At 43.2% G+C, this 20,031-nt stretch overlaps 1 long non-coding RNA gene across 1 annotated transcript in view; it reads right to left on the bottom strand.

Annotated features, from left to right (window-relative positions):
• LOC107973442 (uncharacterized) overlaps positions 1-20,031 on the bottom strand; it is a 1,262,479-nt gene that overhangs the window by 1,182,484 nt on the left and 59,964 nt on the right. The gene's annotated exons all lie outside the window — the stretch shown is intronic.

Raw genomic sequence — 20,031 nt, 5'->3', positions numbered from 1 at the left:
GAAGCAGATGTAAGGAGGTAGGAGCTACAGGAAAGCTCAAAGGATCACATCTCCCTCCTCCTCCCCAGTCTCTGCATCACAGGGGCTCAGGCTCCTTGCTTAGCCTGATAAGGCTACATCCAGCCAGCCCAGCCTGGTGAAGCTGCTTCCTGCTCCCAGCTCAGGAGCTCCAGCCAGGACTGAGCACAGCCAGCCATCAAATTCTGCCTGATCTAGCCCAGTGCAGTTATCAGCATTTTGTTTCTATCTCCATGTTTTGACCCTGGGTTCATCAGCTTGACCTTTAGCCCTGAAAGACACTGTCAAATTTGCAGAGTTTGGGGGCATTTCCACAGCTGCTTCTGTCTTTACCCCCTGCAGCTCCTCCTCTGCCATTCCACTCAGCCCTTCTCTCTCCCAAAATCCACAGGTGCCTAGCCCCACAGTGGCTGCTCCTGCAAGTCTCCCTGCTTTGATCAGATTCCCATGCTGTCTGACCACCATTTTTTTAAATTTTTGCACCCTACTTCTAGTCATCCACTCAAAGGAGGCCAAAACTACAATTCCTCTTTCCTCTTTTCCATCCACGCTGATATCACATCTCTAAGGCTCACTTAGACTTTTATTATCTTCTCCACTGAGGTAGAGATTATAAATCAATACATGTCATAACCTCAGTGTACGGGATGGCTGTGTGTGGGTGTAAGAGACAGAGAGAGAACACAAATGTTGGGATAGTAGAAATTGCAACTGATGTGTTACAATATGAAGAGGGAATATTGCATATCTTCCAATTCCTATTTTCAAAGTCGACTCATCTTTCCAGAACTGTCACTCCCAGCCATGGGAATAAAGTTCAGGAGCTGAGATTGCATTAGCTTCCTCCTTCTCACTCCAATGGGTAGTTTGTACCAGCTCCACCTCCCATCCCCAGGAGGAGCTCCTTCCAGGTTCCTCGACACCTGCCCCATCATATGTCTTACCCCATGGTGAGCAGAAGCTCCAGCTCAGCCCCAGGGACAACTGGCCCAGAGTGAATCATTTCTCAGGATCTCACTGGAGGTGGGAGGAGGTGGGTGGAGGAAGGTTTTGGTGGGTGAGCAAGGGGCAGAGGGACATGGTAGCACTGCTCCAGTTGTTGTTGCTTTGGGATGGAGGCGTTGAAAGATAAATTCATGAAAGAGAGACTGGAAGGCTTTCCTCTCCTGAGATTCAACCCTGACCACACCACAGAATCCCTGTGACGCTTTCAAATAATGTGAATGTGCGGAGCACATCCCAGACCAAGGAAACTGAAACTCCAGGTGCGTAGCCAAAGAACTTGTGTCTGAAAAAAGCTCCCCAGGTCATTCAGATTCACAGCAACATAACCTGACCTCCTGATACAACAAGAAGCATACAACATCACCAATAAAGCATTCTTGATAAAAATGTCTAACCTGAATCCAACCATGAGAATGCAATCTGACAAATCCAGCTGTGGGACATTCTATAACACAACAGGCCTGAATTCTTTTAAAAAGTCAGTATCATTTAAAAAGAAAGAAAGAGAAAGAAAGAAAGACAGACAGGAAGGAAGGAAGGAAGGAAGGAAGGAAGGAAGGAAGGAAGGAAGGAAGGAAAGAAAGAAAGAAAGAGAAAGAAAGAAAGAAGAAAGAAAAGAAAAGAAAAAAAAAGAAAAGAAAATTTGGCCAGGTGCAGTGGCTGACGCCTGTAATCCTAGCACTTTGGGAGGCCGAGGCGGGCAGATCACCTGAGGTCAGGAGTTGGAGACCAGCCTGGCCAACATGATGAAACCCTATTCTACTAAAAATACAAAAATTAGCCAGGCGTGGTGGCAGGTGCCTGTAATCCGAGCTACTGGAGAGGCTAAAGCAGGAGAATCACTTGAACCCGGGAGGCAGAGGTTGCAGTGAGCCAAGATCATGCCACTGCACTCCAGCCTGGGCAATAGAGTGAGATCCTGTCTCAAGAAAAAAAAAAAAAAAAAGGAAAAGAAAAGTCAAGGACAATGGGCTGTTTTAGATTAAAAGGTACTAAAAAAAGACATAAAACAAGACATAATACAATGCATAAATTTGAATTAGGTCTTGGATTTAAAACACATGCAAATATAAAAAATATTTTGGAGCCAATTGGAGAAATTTGAATATAGAATGTAAATTAATTATAAAATTATTAATTTTCTTAGTTGTAATGATAATGTTGTGGCCATATAGAAGTTTCTTACTTTTACAAAATGCTGCTAAATATGTGAGAGTGAAGTGCTGTGATTTCTACAGCTTTCTTTGAAATGGATCAGCATAAAAGAAATGTAGAAAACAGGAGATTAATGAAATGTGGCAAACTGATGACAACTGGTAAATCTAGTGAAGGATATTTGTGTATTTATTCTGACTTTCTTTCTTTCTTGAGATAGGGCCTCGCTCTTTCACCCAGGCTGGAGTGCAGTGGCACGATCATAGCTGACTGCATCCTCAAACTCCTGGGCTCTAGTGATCCTCCCACCTCAGCCTCCTAAGTTACTAGGATTACAGGTGGCCACCACCCTGCCTAGCTAATTTTTCTTTAGTTTTTTTGTAGAGGCAGGGTCTTGCTATGTTGCTCAGGCAGGTCTTGAACTCCGCAATTCAAGTGATCCTCCCGCCTTGGCCTCCCAAATTCCTGGGAATATAGGCGTAAGCCACCGCACCCAGTCAGTTCTACCATTCTTTTCAATCTGCAGTTTTAATATTTTTCACACCCCAGATAGCTATATGACTGCACACAATCAAAGTCACTGCCCTTCCCAGCTCTTCTCCAGCCCCTCCCTTCCAATTCTGAGGTCCTGGAGTCCCTAGAACAGTGATTCTCAAACCTCTGCACACAAGAGCCTGGAGGTCACATTAAAGCACAGACTGCTGGGCCCCACACCCCTAGGGTTTCTGCTTCATTGGTCAGTGTAGGGCCGAGTGTGTGCACTTCTATCAAACACCCAGGTGATGCTGATGCTGATCAGAGGCCTCACTCCAAGAACTACTCCCCCGGAGGGCTAGAAGATAGGCCAACGCTCCTATTCATAGCTCATCCTCCCAGATGTGCTATAGCCTCCAGCCCGTAAAGGCAAGATGCTTAATCTTTTCCAGGAAAGGTTTGTGCAATATGGCAATAACACCCACCAGAGGGCAGCAAACTCTTGCGGAAAGAAATTTTCAGGAAAAGAAAGGAATTTGACTGAACTCTTGGGACCCCTTCCTGAGGATTCTGACATCCCACAGAGGACTGAGGTGGTTGAGGCCATCGGGGTCCGACTATAATAATTCTCTACATTTGGTTAACGCTTCATGCACGTCAAACTTTCCCATATATTATCTCATCCAAACTATACAATGGTCCTGAGGCAACAGAGCTTCAACATCTCTGTGTGACAGATAAGATAACAAGGCTCAGAAAGAAGAAGTGGAGGTGACTTGTCCAAGATGAGAGGGCTGGTGATTTATCAGATCAGGAACTTGGATGCAGGCTGCCTGACGCCTCATTTCTTGCTTTCCCTCACACCTATCTGCAGTAATAGCCGCTGGGATTTCTTGATGATTTTTTATGTATTTCCTCTTTTAATTTTCACAGCAACCTATAAGGCATGCTCTCCAGTTGTCTCCACTTTACAGACAAGGTAAGGGAGGTGGGAGGAAACTGACTCGCACAATTAATAAGTAGTGAAGCTAGGATTTGAGTCACGCCCGTCTGACTCAAGAATCCACAAACACCTACTGATTCCCTATAGTCATGTGTAGTCAGCAGCCATTTGTCAAGCAGCACTTGCAGTAAGTCTGGGACTACGCAAGTCACTGGTGATACAGTCCTGGCCCTCCAGCAGCAGCCAGTCTAGAAAAATCTAAGATGAAGGTGCCCGTGCCAAGTGTCACAGGAAGCCCACCAGGTGAGTTCTATCATCCCCATTTTACAGATGAGGCAATGGGACCTAGAGAGGTCAATTAACTTGCCTCGGACCGCAAGACAATAAGTGATGGATCAGGGATTCACACTTGGGCCATGTACTATACCTGCAGCTTTTGTGCATCTCACCCCAAATTTTCTGAGATGCCATGTGGGAAATAGAAAATGTCCCAAAACATGTGGAACATTCATTCAGCTGCAGAGGACATTCATTCCATTGCAGTTGTCATCCCATCAGCTCTCTGCTGCCCCTCAGCTCAGCCTGCAGCTCAGACTCCTGCTGGGCAAGGCCCTCCTCCCCTGTAGAACCTCCCTTCCCCTTCCCATTGCCAAGTCAGGGTTTTCTTCTAGAATGGCCCAGAAAAATAAAGTCAGACCATTTTGCATATTGAGGACCGTTGATGAAGAGCTGCTGTTGAGGGTCAAAGAAGCTTCCCTGGGACCCTCACCTGTCAGCCTCCACTACCACCAACAGACATAAAGTAAGGGCAGTGCCTGACAGCAGATCTTGGGCTGGGGACGTGCAGGTGTTTTCCTATTTGGGCCTCAGAGTCCCCTGACCCAAGCCAGGCCCCCTCCCCTGGGCAGCCAGTTTGTTATTCCCGCAGATTCCAGTCATCACACCGGTTCTCCCATCCTTGTGGTTCTCCCTCCTTACTTCCTACAAGTACACTTGGGGATTCTGATTCTTTCCCTTCAAGACTGAGTAGAATAACATGTTCTTCTCTGTGCTGCCTCCTAAAGCAAACTCACATGCCCACTCCAAGAGAAGTCATTTAGTATGTAGAAAAGAATATTGGATTTTGAAATCTGACTTTAAATATCTGGGTATAAGATCCAGTTCCAGCACTCACAAGCAGGAGACTAGAACAAATCTCTTAATTTCTCTTGGCTGGGCATCATTTTCCTATGCTTACTATGGGAATCATAGCCTCTGGGGCATCTAACAAAATACAGGGTTACCGTGGTGTTAAAGTAATATATAATGGAAGGCACTTTTTTAATTCTTAAGTTCTTTATGGTAAGTATGAATGTTGAAAACAAAAATTATATCATCTGGTGGCATTTTCAATGATGTAGATGTAACATGCAGGACAACAAAAATGGAGGATTAATGAAGCTATGTCGTTAAGCCTTTCACATTTTGCTTAGTTGCCAGAGTGGAGGGGTTAGCAACGGATAAATGTTAACTCTAAGTAGGATTAGGAGTCAACAATAGGAAACATGTGTAAGATACAAAACCAGAAGGCAGGCTTGGGTTCCTTGATTAACAGTAAAGGAGATCTCTGAAACTGGTATTTCTCATCTTTTCATTTGGTGCCTCCGAGATAGCACCACAGAGTAGCAGATTACAGGAAGATCCTGAAAGAGGAGGAGCACTGCTGACCTGTGCAAAGCATAGAGTATAATCGCGGGAGGACAAACAGCTTGAAGCTGCTGAGAGAATGGCTCTGGCACCTGCTTTGGGGCAGGGAAATTTTAGGAAAAATACCTGTGGAAGTTAAGGATCTGGAAATAGATTCCCTTCCCATGCCATCAAACCTCCTGAAAAGTGCTGCTGTAAACCCAGTTTGAAGATCCTCTGAGATGTTGCTCAAAAAGCACACTAAAGGCCTGTATAAAATTGGCTCCAGACCAAAGAGAAGTTGGCCACTCATCCTAGCAATGCCTTCTGATATGATTTGGTTGTGTCTGCACCCAAATTTCATCTTTAACCGTAGCTCCCATAATTCCTACATATCATGGAAGGGACCTGGTAGGAGGTAACTGAATCATGGGGCCAGGTCTTTCCCATGCTGTTCTCCTGATAGTGAATAAGTCTCACAAGATCTGCTGGTTTTATAAAGGGTAGTTCCCTACACACATTCTTCTTGGCTGCTGCCATGTAAGATGTGCCTTGCTCTTCCTTCACCTTCCACCATGATTGTGAGACTTTCCCAGCCATGTGAAACTGTGGGTGCATTAAACCTCTTTCCTTTATAAATTACCCAGTCTTAGGTATGTCTTCATTAGCAGTGTGAGAACAGACTAATACACCTTCCCACGTTCCTGCCTCTCTCTACTGTGTCTGTTCCCAAGGGCCTCATCTTGCTCTCAGATACACCTGGGTTTCCTGTACTGCCCAATTCAAGAAGTCTCCCTATAAACTCCTGGTCTTCAGCCCCAAACACCCCCTGATAACCCCACATCTTTCAAGATTCAGACTGCCTCCACCTATCCTTCCTTCCTATATGGAATTGTGCCTCTATTGTGCCCCATATACACTTTTACCATAATATTTGTAATACTTTATTTTGTTTACACATCTGTTCCCCATTTTTGGAATTAATATTTTATTCCTTTCTGTACCCTCAGTTCAGGAAACACTGTAGAAGCGCATTAAATGTCAATTGAAGGGATGAAACCAAGGCCTACGTGCTCTTTCTTTGTAACGACAGCCTCTTTCAATCTTGCCAACCTTAGTTTGACCCAGACCTGACATAATGTAACCACAATCTAGCCATGGCATGACCTGGCTTCAAAGTTCTTTCAACCCTGTCAGGATGCCGTTTGCTATCCAAGTTACTGATAGCTAGTCTCAGGGCTGACTGCACATTAGAATCACCTGGGAAGATTTTTTGTTGTTGTTTTTTAAGGCTAGTCAAGTGAAGCAAAGGAGATAGAGAAGAAACAAAGAAGTCTATAGCTGGTTGTGATCAATTAGTTGTAAACACCACTGCACTCTGCCCAACCCTGGGAAGTTTTTTCAAGTGCTGATGCTCAGGCCTCAACCTAGACCACTAAATCAAAAGCTCTACAGAGTGGGGAGCCTGGGCATCAGCATCTTTAAAGCCTCCCAGGTGATTCTAATGGGTAACCAAGGTTGAGAACTGCCATCTTAACAGAAGGGGCTTTGGGTTTGCATTATCTTCGGATGTGGAAGAATTCTCAATTCAACCTCAAATTTGTTTCCTAATCTTCCCTCCAAGTGTGGGCTCCCAAATTTTTTCCTCAAAGCTGAATGCACTTTCACCTGGATGTCAGCCCAGCATTTAAGCCCAAAATATCATATATCTAAATATTTAAAAGTTATAGATTAAGCTAAAAATTGTTAAATACAGTATGTCATTTCCTCCTTCCTGACAAATACAACTTTTGTAACACCAAAATTGAAAAAATGTGTACAAAACTAAGTTTTTACATGACTAAAAGTTGGCAAAATATCAAAGAGAACTGGTTGCATACCTTGATGCGCTGATGTTTATGTGGGTAATACAATAAAGGTATACTATAATTACACTCGGCCCTTGAACAACAAGAGGGTTAGAGGTACCACCTCCCCACCCTACACAGTTGAAAATCCAAAACTTTTGGCTCCCCCAAACTTTACTAATAGCCTACTATTGACTGGGAGCCTTACAGGCAACATAAACAGTCAATTAACACACATTTTGTATGTTATATGTATTATATACTGTATTCTTACAATACAGTAAGCTAGACAAAAGAAAATCTTATCGAAGTCATAAAGAAGAAAAAATGTATTTACTATTCCTTGAGCGGATCATCATAAGGGTCTTCATGCTTGTCATTTTCACAATGAGTAGGCAGAGGAAGAGGAGGGATTGGTTTTGCTATCTCAGGGGTGGAAGAGGTGGAAGAAAATTCACATATAAGTGGACCCACACAGTTCAAACCTGTGTTTCTCAAGGGTCAACTGTAATTAGTTAGTATAATTTATTTCATAAAACGTATATTTCTTGTTCATTTCAGTGAATCACTAATAATGTTGCTATGATCAAAATTGTTCACAGTCATGCCAAACTGGCACTTTCGTTTAAGGGAAACACTGCTAATCTAGTAGCCATTGGAATTGTCAATAAATTTATTAAAATGATACTTAGATTGGAAATGAATCATAATTTTCAAACCAATCTCAAACATTGTAATGGGGTCATCTATGGTTAATTAGTGTTATCACTGGAAATGTAGCCAAATATTTTAATTTCATGGTAGAAATTACTATTGCTTATTGTACTAGTCTGTTTTCACACTGCTGTGAAGATACTACCCCAGACTGGGTAATTTATAAAGGAAAGAGTTTTAATTGACTCACAGTTCTGCATGGCTGGGGAGGCCTCAGGAAACTTACAATTATGGAAGTGGAACTGTAATTATTATAATTCAAATTATGGAATTGTATGGAATAGTGGAAGGGGAAGCAGGCACCTTCTTCACAAGGCAGCAGGAGAGAGAGAGAAAGCACAGGGGAAATTGCGACTTATAAAACCATCAGGTCTCCTGAGAACTCACTCACTATCACGAGAACAGCATGGGGGAAACTGCCCCCATGATCCAATCACCTCCCACAGGTCCCTCCCCCAACAGGTGGGGATTACAATTCAGGATGAGATTTGGGTGGGGACATAGCCAAAACATATCATTTATATAGTTATTTTTGGCTTCTCTTAAAACAATATCTAGATTGATACTCTAATCCATAAGTTCTTTTAACTTTTTCTGGACTGGATTATTACAAATAAAAAAATACCAATATATTGGTTTGTTTAGACTGCTCTTCAATCAATACAATACCTTAATCTAGAATGGCCACAAAACAGTCTGTAGAAGTCAGTTTCTAGACTGTACATGTGTGAACCTTCTCCTTCATAGTCATGCAAATGTTTTTGTTTTGTTGTTCAAATTTCCTTGTATTTTGCTGGAATTTTACTTTTGTTTCATATTTATCATGCATCTTTTTTATTTAGAATAACAATTTTCTTTAAATCTTTAGATATATTTGTAGAATCCATTTAAAAGTGAAATAAAACTTAAAGAGATCATGGTTTTGTTTATTTTTCAGTTAACATTGTTTACAGCAAGCTGTAGTTCATAACAAGTAACTGAATGATGAGATTTAAAATTAATTTCACACTCTGCCAAAGACTGAGATTTGCTCTTTGAGGATTTTCTATGGTTTTGCTTAGCTCTATTAATGTATTTCATATCTTGCTTAATTAAATCTAATTGCTTTGACAGTGTTTCATTAGAATTTCCATTGTGTATCCAAGCGTGTTGTAAGGTCAGATTTGGTGTGTGTTTCATCATGTTCCACCTTTAGAGAGATATAGAAAACAATGTAAATAATACTTGAATTGTTCCAAGGAATACCATTGCTATCAGCACAGGTAAAGCTGACATTTCCTTATTAAAATTCAAACTACAGTTCAAAGAATGCTTCTATATTTTCAACCAGAATTCTGGATTGCATACCTTTTTCTTTAACAACCTTATTAACATCATTATCATAGGCTTACCCTCAATAATCTTTTAAATCAATGGCTAAAATTTAAAGCTGTGTCTTTAAGACAAAAGCTGCATTTTTCAGAAGTGTAAAACCAATAAAATACTTGTTAATTTCAAGTTCCTTGTTTTCCTCTCCGGATAGTTTAACAATGAGTATCATAAATGTGAGTCATTCAGGCTGGGCATAGTGGCTCATGCCTATAATCCCAGCACTTTGGGACCCTGAGGCAGGAGGATCACTTGAGGCCAGGAGTTGGAGACCAGCCTGGACAACATGATGCAACCCCGTCTTTACTAAACTACAAAAAGATTAGCTGGGCATGGTGGCACACGCCTGTAATCCCACCTACTCGGGAGGCTGAGGCAGGAGAATTTCTTGAACCTGGGAGGTGGAGGCTGCAGTGAGCTGAGATCGTGCCACTGCACTCCAGCCTGAGCGACGTGGCAAGACTGTCTCACACACACACAAAAACGTGAGTCACCCAACTTGACTTTTGACCGCTGCTAGCTAGTTGAACTGAATAATATTTGCTTTTTTAAATGTTAAATATTGTTATCATTTTATTATCCTTTAATTTAATAATCTCTTTTAATTCTCAATCCTCAATAGAGATCATTTGTGTGTGTTTTTAATCTCTTTCATGTTTGATCACCCTAGCAGCAAATTTTTAAGCCATTCATACAAAACCCAGAAAACTTCATTGTTTTCCATAAAGAATGTATTATTAAGGCTATAAAAGCATCATTTTGTTTGGCTAAATAACATGTTTCTTTTAGGAATATTATGGCAGATGTTCTTTATTGGTGTTTACTTGTCTTTGCTGACTACTACTCATTGTCTGCTGCTTATTAACCTTTTTTTCTCAAACAGTTGATTGTGTGCTTTTTGTGTGTGCACAGGGCTTTCCTCTTCTGGCCATAATACATTATTTAACCAAAGCTAATCTTCAAGATTGGTGATAATTGGTATAGAATTCACAAAATATTTTGTATTGAACTTAGCATATAAAAGCCAGTTTCTATGACGTCTTTCCCAGTTAGAAGAGTTTTGGTGTAAAATGGAATACTGGATGTCCTACCATGTTCATCCAAAAACTGTAACCATTCACTTGGATGGGACTGTGTTTTGAGGACACAGTCTCCTGCTATAAGAAGGCCATTTTGGTTGGGTGTGGTGGCTTACACCTGTAATCCCAGCACTTTGGGAGGCTGAGGCAGGAGGATCACTTGAGGCTAGGAGTTCAAGACCAGTCTGGCCAACATGGTGAAATCCCAACTCTACTAAAAATGCAAAAATTAGCTGGGCGTGGTGGCACATGCCTGTAATCCCAGCTACTCAGGAGGCTGAGGCTGGAGAATCGCTTGAACCTGGGAGGCAGAGGTTGCACCACTACACTCCAGCCTGGGTAACTGAGCGAGACTCCATCTCAAAAAAACAACAAAAAAAAAGAAGGCCATTTTCCTGAATCAGCCTCCGACAGGTACAGTAAAGCCCCCAAGGTTTCAGTTTCATCTTTCTCCTCCCATTGGGCTAATTTCACAAATGTAGCTTCCTTTGTGTCTCCCAGGCAGGCACAAGTTGCATCCATCTGTGGCTTCTGAATTGTGAATTTGATATGAATAATTCCCCTTTACATTCTCATTGTTTCGATCACTAATTAGATCTACATTAAGTAAACAATTTGTAAGGTCCTGTGTAAAGATTTTTTGTGGGCTAGTCCAACAAATGCCTACTCACTTTTATTATTTCTCCAGTGTTTGCAGTGTTAAGCAGATTACCTCACTGATTTTGTTTCTTTTCAGCTTCTGAACTTCACCCTATTTTATCTTTTTATCCCAATCTTGACTTATATCCATTCTCAATAATAAAGAGGATTAAAATGTGATTCAAATTTGTCAATATAAATATGTTTCATCAAATACATAAAATTTTTACATATATGTATTAGTCCATTTTCACACTGCTGTTAAAGACATACCCAAGTCTGGGAAGAAAAATAAGTTTAATGGACATACAGTTCCACGTGGCTGGGGAGGCCTCACAATCATGGTGGAAGGCAAGGAGGAACAAGTCACTTCTTATGGATGGCAACAGGCAAAAAGAGAGAGCTTGTGCAGGGAAACTCCTGTTTATAAAACCATCAGATCTCATGAGACTTATTCACTATCACGAGAACAGCACGGGAAAGACTTGCCCCATGATTCAATAACCTCCCACAGGGTCCCTTTCACAACATGTGGGAATTCAAGATGAGATTTGGGTGGAGGCACAGCCAAACTATATCACAATATATTTTTAATTTATTTTAATAGTCTTTTAATACTTAAAATTATCTATGAAAATTAAAAGACAGATACAAATTATAATTAATGAATATAAATTTTAAATAATGGTGACATTTTAATTTAATTTCCTGGAAATTTAATTAGGTCATATTTAATGTTTTTATAAAAATAAAACACACTTTTTTTTCGAGATGGAGTCTCACTCTGTCACCCAGGCTGGAATGCAGTGGCATGATCTCCGCTCACTGCAACCTCCACCTCCCAGGTTCAAGCAATTCTCCTGCTTCAGCCTCCCCAGGTGCTGGGATTACAGGCACCTGACACCACGCCTGGCTAATTTTTGTATTTTTTTTTTAGTAAAGACAGGGTTTCACCATGATGGCCAGGCTGGTTTCAACTCCTGATCTCAAGCAATCCGCCTGCCTTGGCCTCCCAAAGTCCTGGGATTACAGGTGCATCCTTTAATTTTAAATTGCAATACAGCATTGCAATTCTAGTATCCAAAGTTGAACTGGCTGGTTGCCTTCTGAAGTAAAGAATGGATGCTATGCCTCACACATGTTATATGGAGATGTACATAGATACAAATTAAGAGTAACATCAGTTGCTTGGTGTTGCAAATATTCATCAGCCCTTGGATGCATTTGTTGCAAATATCACACAGGTTCCTGAATAACTCCAGCACCAAGAATTTGAAGTTGGAGAAAAGTAGGAAATGGGATACTTAGCACTTCTGGAAAATATTTAGTAAGAATCTATAGCATTTATATTACCTGAGATGAGAGTTTTCAAAAGTTTATTGGTAGTTTTCTTTTCCCTACCTGTGTTTCTAGCACTGAAATCCTCCCTGAAGTTGGATCAGTGTCATCTGATATCTGCAGCAACACAGCCCACAAACATACTTCACATGGGAACACAGATACCTTTCATTTCTACGACATACCACTCAGGACAAATGGAGAAGCATTTGCTGGAGCCTGAATGGTGTTAGAGAGCAAAAGTTTAGGGTTGCAGGTCACTCCACACCATTGCGAAGTGCCACACACCTGAGTGGCCTTTTCTGCATGCTCATCACAAGTGGGCCTTCTAGAGCCCTCCTGCCCTAGCCCCTGGCCTCACCTCCTTGGCAAGAAAGGCACTTTCTTATCTTGCCCAAGAGAGCCCCTTCCTAGGCTTCATCCCTCCATGCCCTAACACAGCATTTTTCAAGACACCTCTCCTGGGAGTCAGAGGCTCTGAGGATCCACTTGAAAACCCTACCTACCCATCCCTATCTGCAACCTGAGCCTCTCTGCCCTATTTACTTTACCTCAAGAATATTCACCCTTCCATATCAATTAAGAGGTTGTCACTGCACCAAGGTTCTGCTCTGGCATTTTGGCCAAATGGAGTCAGACCAAGCAACACATGCAGACTGACAACCAGGTAGGCTAAAGATGTGATGACTCTTCATCCAATGTTGTGTTGTTGTTTTAATATTCAGAATCAGTGTAGCAGAGAGCTTAAAAAATGGAACCCTGTTGCTCCACTGCCTGGGTTGGAATTCCAACCCAGACCCAAGCTGTGTGACCTGAAGTCAGGTTCCGTATCCTTTCTCAACCTTAACTTTCTCCTCTGTAAAGTGGGAATACCACACAGCGTTGTTGTGAGTCATATAAGCAATGACATACATAAACTACCTGGGCTCTGCCAGGCGTGGTAGCTCACACCTGTAATCCCAGCACTTTGGGAGGCCGAGGCAGGCAAATAACGAGGTCAAGAGATGGAGACCATCCTGGCCAACATGGTGAAACCCCATCTCCACTAAAAATGCAAAAATTAGCTGGGCATGGTGGTGTGTGCCTATAATCCCAGCTACTCAGTAGGCTGAGGCCAGAGAATCCCTTGAACCTGTGAGGCGGAGGTTGCAGTGAACGGAGATCATGGCGTTGCACTCCAGCCCGGGTGACAGAGTAAGCAAGAATCCATCTCAAAAAAAAAAAAAAAAAAAAAAAAAAAAACTACTACCTGGGATCTACTAACACTCTATAGCTACTCTTTTTTTTTTTTTCTTTCGTGAGACAGGGTCTCATTCTGTCACCCAGGCTGGAGTGCAGTGGCACCATTCTCAGCTCACTGCAGCCTTGACTTCCCAGACTCAAGCAATCCTCCCACTTCAGCCTCCTAAGTAGCTGGAACTACAGGCGCACCCCACCATGCCCGGCTAATTTTATTTTTTGTAGATACAAGCTCTCATTATGTTTCCCAGGCTGATCTCGAATTCCTGGACTCAAGAAATCCTCCCATTTCTGGGCCTCCCAAAGTGCTGGGATTACAGGCGTAAGCCACCATGTCCAGCCTCCTTTCATTATTTGTTTGACATTTGGTTACATATTTAGAAACAATCTTATTTTACAATAAAATGTTATACTTCTTTCTTTAGGCTTAGAACATGATATTTATCATAGGTAATTTTCCAAACCAATTTACTGGGGAAAGTGGGGGGCATAATAAAAGGTCTTAATTTTGCATAATAAAGTATATCATTTGTAACTAGCATATATATTGGGCCAACTTGTCACAGAATTGCAGCAACTGCAAAAGCCAGCATCAAGCAAATAGCAGCAGCTGGACTCAGAGTTACCAGAGTGGCCTATAAACGTGTCATGCAAAAAAAAAAAAAAAAAAAAAAAGTCATATTTCCATGTATAAGTCAACTGGCAGTATATTCCTGATGTGGTCCACCAATGTCTGGATGCCCCCTATAGACTGGCACTCCAGCTGACTGAGACTGCCAGCCACTCACCTTGCCTGGTACCTGGTTTTTCTCATGGCCGCTGCCCTGGGCAGCAGCTGCCCACAACCCAGGGGTTGGCATTGACCACACCAGCATCGTCTAACAGCCTACAGCACCTACGTGTCTTTTTCTTCAGAGCTGTGTGCCTCCTGGGACCTGTCACTAAATCCCAGTTTCTAGCGCCTCCAGTCTAGGTTTGCTTTGGCTGGTTGTTGTTTTTTCCAGACCTACTCTGAAGCCACTGAGAACATATGCTTACAGGTCTACAATATCATAATACCTCAAGTGTACAGTAACACTCAAACTTGCCTTCAAGAAAAGGGAGCCTTGTTCTCTCAGCAAGCCCTGGGCCCCAGTCCTGGGATATGTCTCCACAGGACGTCAAATAGGTCAGTCTCATCCATTTAGTGCAACAAAAACCAGTCAAACCAGTTGTTTGGCATCATGTCGACCAAGCACAAATAAACTAGAAAACAGATGGTGACCAAAAGAAAGAGAAGCTACGCATTTGCGTAAACTGTGGGCCCTATTATCTTTGAGAGACATGGGGCACATTAAAATTTAGGCTATGTCTAACCAGTTTCCCCAATCAAGATTACAGTGGTTTCAACCTTGTATGGGGGTGATGAGGGCTAAGCTCTGTATTCTACGCGCAGCGTAGGAGTTCACTCAGCCCCAGCCACACAGCTAGTGCCTTCCCTCTGCAAACATTCCACAAATGACCATAAACATCCCACAAATGACCATTTCCATGTGAGCTTTTTAACAGTTGGCCTCTCAAGCCTTAAGAAATTCTCCACTCTTCAATTTCTAAAAGTAAATCACATTTGGGCATTTTACAGAAGGTCAAGAAGTTTTGCCACCTACATCAAAGACATACATCTTTCCTTCCCTCCTCTTACTTTTGAAATGATAGCCAAATTGAGAGGAGCCCTTCAAAGTCTTCACAACAAGTCTTGCCCAATAAGAAAAGGTTCTCTGTGTGATCACTTAGCAAACAATTATCCATTTCCTTCTCTTTGTCCCAGATTTAGAGCCTAAAAATTGATCTTTTGTTTGATATTTATTTTGAGTTGAAAGAATACTAGATAAAGACGTATTCTCTGATTTGCTAACATGCAAACAAAGTTTTCCCCGTATTCGTCCAGTTACTGAAAGGGAACCCTAATCCACATGCTATTATTTTCCACCAGTGGACTTTGTCCTTCATCTATCTCCTTCTTCCCTTCTTCCTCCCACTTCGTCTAGACATGCCTCTTTTAAATGATCGACATGGTTGACAAATTTCCATGTTATTTCTTTGAAAAAGAATTGTTTCTCTTTGTTATATATGTAGAAGAAGACTTAAGTGTACAACTTATCAATGTTTCCTACTGTATTATTTCGTTTTCATGCTGCGGATAAAGACATATGCAAAACTGGGAACAAAAAGAGGTTTAATTGGACTTATAGTTCCACATGGCTGGGGAGGCCTCAGAATCATGGCAAGAGCCCAAAAGGCACTTCTTACATGGCAGTCGCAAGAGAAAATGAGGAAAATGCAAAAGCAGAAACCCTTGATAAACCCATCAGATCTGGTGAGACTTATTCACTATAAGGCGAATAGCAGGGGAAAGACCAGCTGCCATGATTCAATTGCCTTCCCCTGGCTCCCTCCCACAACACGTGGACATTCTGGGAGATACAATTCAAGTTGAGATTTGGGTGCGGACACAGCCAAATCATATCACCTACTGAATTGCTATTATTGCATGCAGTTTTTTTTTAATAGTTATCACATTCCAAGAGGAAACACTGTCACTATTCATAAATTTACCACACACTCAATTTATTTCTCCCATATTTATTCTACAAAATCTTGAATAAGTGACATTAACTTTTTGCCTAATTTTTCTCCCTTGAAAACAAATTGTGTCTAGCTTGAGTTTTGTCTTCCAAATCTCCACATTCTAAATCCTCATCCATCTGCCTATAATGAATAGTACTTATGCTCCCCCCACTTTTTCAGTGTCTCTTTCAAAAAATCTTACCAGAGATACAAAACATTAACACAATGTTTAAACCTGCTGATGTGGAACAAGCATGAACTTTCTGTTCAAACGCACAGCACAGAATGAGCCTCAGTCTTCTCACATTTAAAGCAGTCAGATTCATTAGACTTGAGAGACAGTCTCTGAGTTCCTCTGCTACTCAAATTTTTATTTATCCTTAGTCACTCTCACAGGACAAAGGCTGCAGGAACCTTCTGGTAGAAAGAAACAAAGACAGGAGAAATCAACAGAGAGAGAAATGGAACAGTAGCAAAAAGGAAGCTGTCCCAGAACCAGGCAAGAAAGATGTCTCAGCCAGGGCAAGCCCCATCTGGGGAAAGGAGCTCTTGTCCTGCTGGTTCCTCCCAGCCACAAATACCAGCACATGTGTACACTCCACATAGACAAATCCCACTCTGCAGATACACACACACCGCACACATACACAGCATCAACATCCACACAAAGAGCTGGCTATGGCTCCTTCTCTCGAGTTGAGCCTGTATTTGAGAACTGTTGAGGAGGCGGAAGCTGGGGGTGGCCAATGAATAAGAAAACAAAAAATGAGCTTTGTGTGAGAGTTCACTGGGATCTTACAAAATGTCTTTTTAGTCCTGGAACTATTTTCTGTTGTGTGGGAGGAGAGGAGCAAGGGTGATGCCTGGGGATGGAGGTCTTGAGGAGGACGTGTGCAAGTTCCTAGGAAGGGCAGAAATCAAAAATGAAAGTCAAGGTCGGGTGGATGACACAGGGTAGAGAGCCAGAGAGTCTTCACAGCACCCTGGAGTCAGAAGGATCTGCTGGTTCTGCTCAAGGCTGGGATGCACTTTACCTAGATCCTGGAAAGCAACATAAATCACTGCCTTGACTGGCCACAGCTGACCATGGGGATGGGGGTGATGAGGGCTAAGCTCTGTATTCTATGCACAGCATAGGAGTTCACTCAGCCCCAGCCGCGCAGCTAGTGCCTTCCCTCTGCAAACATTCCACAAATGACCATAAACATCCCACATATGACCATTTCCATGTGAGTTTTTTAACACTTGGGCTCTCAAGGCTTAAGAAATTCTCCACTCTTCAATTTCTAAAAGTAAATCACATTTGGGCATTTTACAGAAGGTCAAGAAGTTTTGCCACCTACATCAGAGACATACATCTTTCCTTCCCTCCTCTTACTTTTGAAATGATAGCCAAACCCCAGCGGTTTCATTGCCTGGGAGAATGCTGTGCCACACACAACATCTGTAAGTAGTTAATTTTCCAAATGGGAGATGGTCACCACAGATGCAGAACTTTTAAAAATAAACATCAGAAAAATATTACTCCAGCAAAAATGAAAGCCTAGAATCCATGTGAGTGGGTGGGAGGTAGCTGGCGCAAGGTAGATCAAAGCTGCATCCTAGTCTGCCTGGCCATGCAAAAGCAAGAAAAATAGAACCACAGAACTTCAGAGCAAAAAAAAAGAAGGACCTTTGGGGGCTATCCTAGCTCCCATATAATAGGGAAATTAAGGCCTGGGCCAGGAAGTGAGTGCCTATCTGTGTTGGACTGGAGCTCAGGCTGAGAGCTTTCTGCTCTAGAATAAGCCTCATTTTTATTAGGGTATCTTAGCTTTTTCCCTTTTAAGAAAAATAAAAATCCTCTGACTTAACCACGGCCTTTAGCCCCTACATGGGGCCCTTTTGAGGTGGGCGGGGGACTCTGGTCCTGGCCTTCTGAGATGGGTGTATCCCCTACCTACACCCCTCATCATGCATGCCCTGCATCTGGATGGCAAGCCATGAGAAGCCAGGACACTGCAGAGGCCAAGGCTAGAGCAAGAATGACAAAGGCCTAAGAGAGGGAACTCCACTTGGGCAGCTACTTCTTATCTATTTTATGGAATGAGGTGGCCAAGCTTGAGAATCTTGTGCCCTGAGACTAAAGAAAGCCTGATCACTGTGACCAGCATGAGTTATAGAGAGGTCGGGGCAGGGCAAGCTGGACATCCAACTGCACCAACATCCTCCCACAACCATTCCTCTCCTGCCTCAACATGAGACTGGTGCCTCTGGACAGGAGCAAAGTGAGGCACAAAGTATGTCCCCTACACAGAGACAGGCACAGAATAGGCATTCAGTAAACCATAGTTCGGCCAGGCAGGATGGCTCACGCCTGGAATCCCAGCACTTTGGGAGGCCAAGGCAGGCGGATCACCTAAGGTCAGGAGTTCAAGACCAGCCAGGCCAACATGGCGAAACCCCATCTCTACTAAAAATACAAAAATTAGCCGGGTATGGTGGTGGGCACCTGTAATCCCAGCTACTCAGGAGGCTGGGGCAGGGAGAACTGCTTGAACTCGGAAGGTGGAGGTTGCAGTGATCCGAGATCACACCACTACACTCCAGCCTGGATGACAGAGTGAGACTCCATCTCAAAATAATAATAAAATAATAAACTGTAGTTGTTTCGGCTTGGAGTGAAATGGAAGAAATATGAGGGACAGATAGCACATTTAAAGGGATCTATTGTTCCAGCCCAGATGAGCCCCTGGCCATTCCTGTGTGTTATGCTTTACCAGGTGCCTTATCACTGCTTTATCCATCTCTTCCCTACAGGTGGTTTTCTGCAGGGAGGCTCCAAAAGACAGAAGCTGAGTTCTGCCAGAAGAAAAAGGGAATGGAATATGTAAAAGAAAAGGATAAAAGAAAACTGGGGACAGACAGGCAAGGCTAGTAGGGAAGGGGGAGTGGGGTCTCTGGAGAGAAGAGAATCCTCAACCTGGGAAGAAGGGGAGGCTTGAAAGCAGAGGGGAAAGCTATGGAGGTCTGGAGGGCAGAGGAAATCCCAGATGTGGTGGCCAGCAGGGGTCGCTGATGCCCCACCAACAGCCTTAGGGCTGGGGAAGACTCAAAGGGAGGAAGATTTTCAAAAGCTCAAGTGGGCTTCACTCCCTCCCCTACCCTCCACCGTCCCCCCTGCCCCAGACTCTTCCTTGTGGCATTGAGGTCTCTCTTCTAGGGTTCTGGAGGTTCCTTTCCCTGTGATCCTTCTCCTGAAAGTGAGCAAGATAGCCTGGCCAGGCAGCCCTGGGGGTGATGGAGGCACCGGGTGGGGAGAGGCCTCCTGGATTTGCCCTCCAATGCTGCTCCCATGGGCACCCATGGAAATGGGGGTAGGAGGGCACCTCTGACCACAGCCTGCTGATGGGGTTGGCGCAGGCAGAGGAAGGGAGGGAACTGCTCTTCCTGGCTCTCCTTGTCAAATAGCAAATTCAGAGCAGAGCCACAGTGAAGCCTGGAGGTAGAGGAACGCCCCACGGCCAGCAGTGGTTCAGGGCTGTGCTTAGGAGCACCAAACCTGAGCCTGGGCGCTGCATGCTCCGAGGGCCAATCCCAGCACACACTGTTCCCCCACTGTCTGAGGCCCAGCACCTGTTGTCTAGAATCAGCGTCTACTTGCCTCTAGGCAGACACCCTGACCAATTCTCTACCCTCCATGGCTTCTCCATTTTCAGTTCTGCTCCTCAGACACCAAAAGCTCCTATCACTACAACCTTCCTCATATTACCTTTTCCAAGATTCTGGCTTAGCAAGTATTAGTTACAGTTCAGGTCAATCAATGTCCTTCAAGAAGAGTTTAGGAAGACCTGTGTGTCCCAAGTCCTAATCACATCTCAGAATGGTTCTGCCACAAACTCTGAGATTCTTTCAAAAAGCATGTATTGATCTGCTCTTGCTTTCCTAGGGCCATAAAAGA

This window comes from Pan troglodytes, chromosome 12 (assembly GCF_028858775.2).
Source record: "Pan troglodytes isolate AG18354 chromosome 12, NHGRI_mPanTro3-v2.0_pri, whole genome shotgun sequence".
Taxonomy (NCBI): Eukaryota; Metazoa; Chordata; class Mammalia; order Primates; family Hominidae; genus Pan; species Pan troglodytes.
The sequence above is the reverse complement of the archived record's forward strand: the minus strand, read 5'-3'. Positions and strand labels throughout refer to the sequence as shown.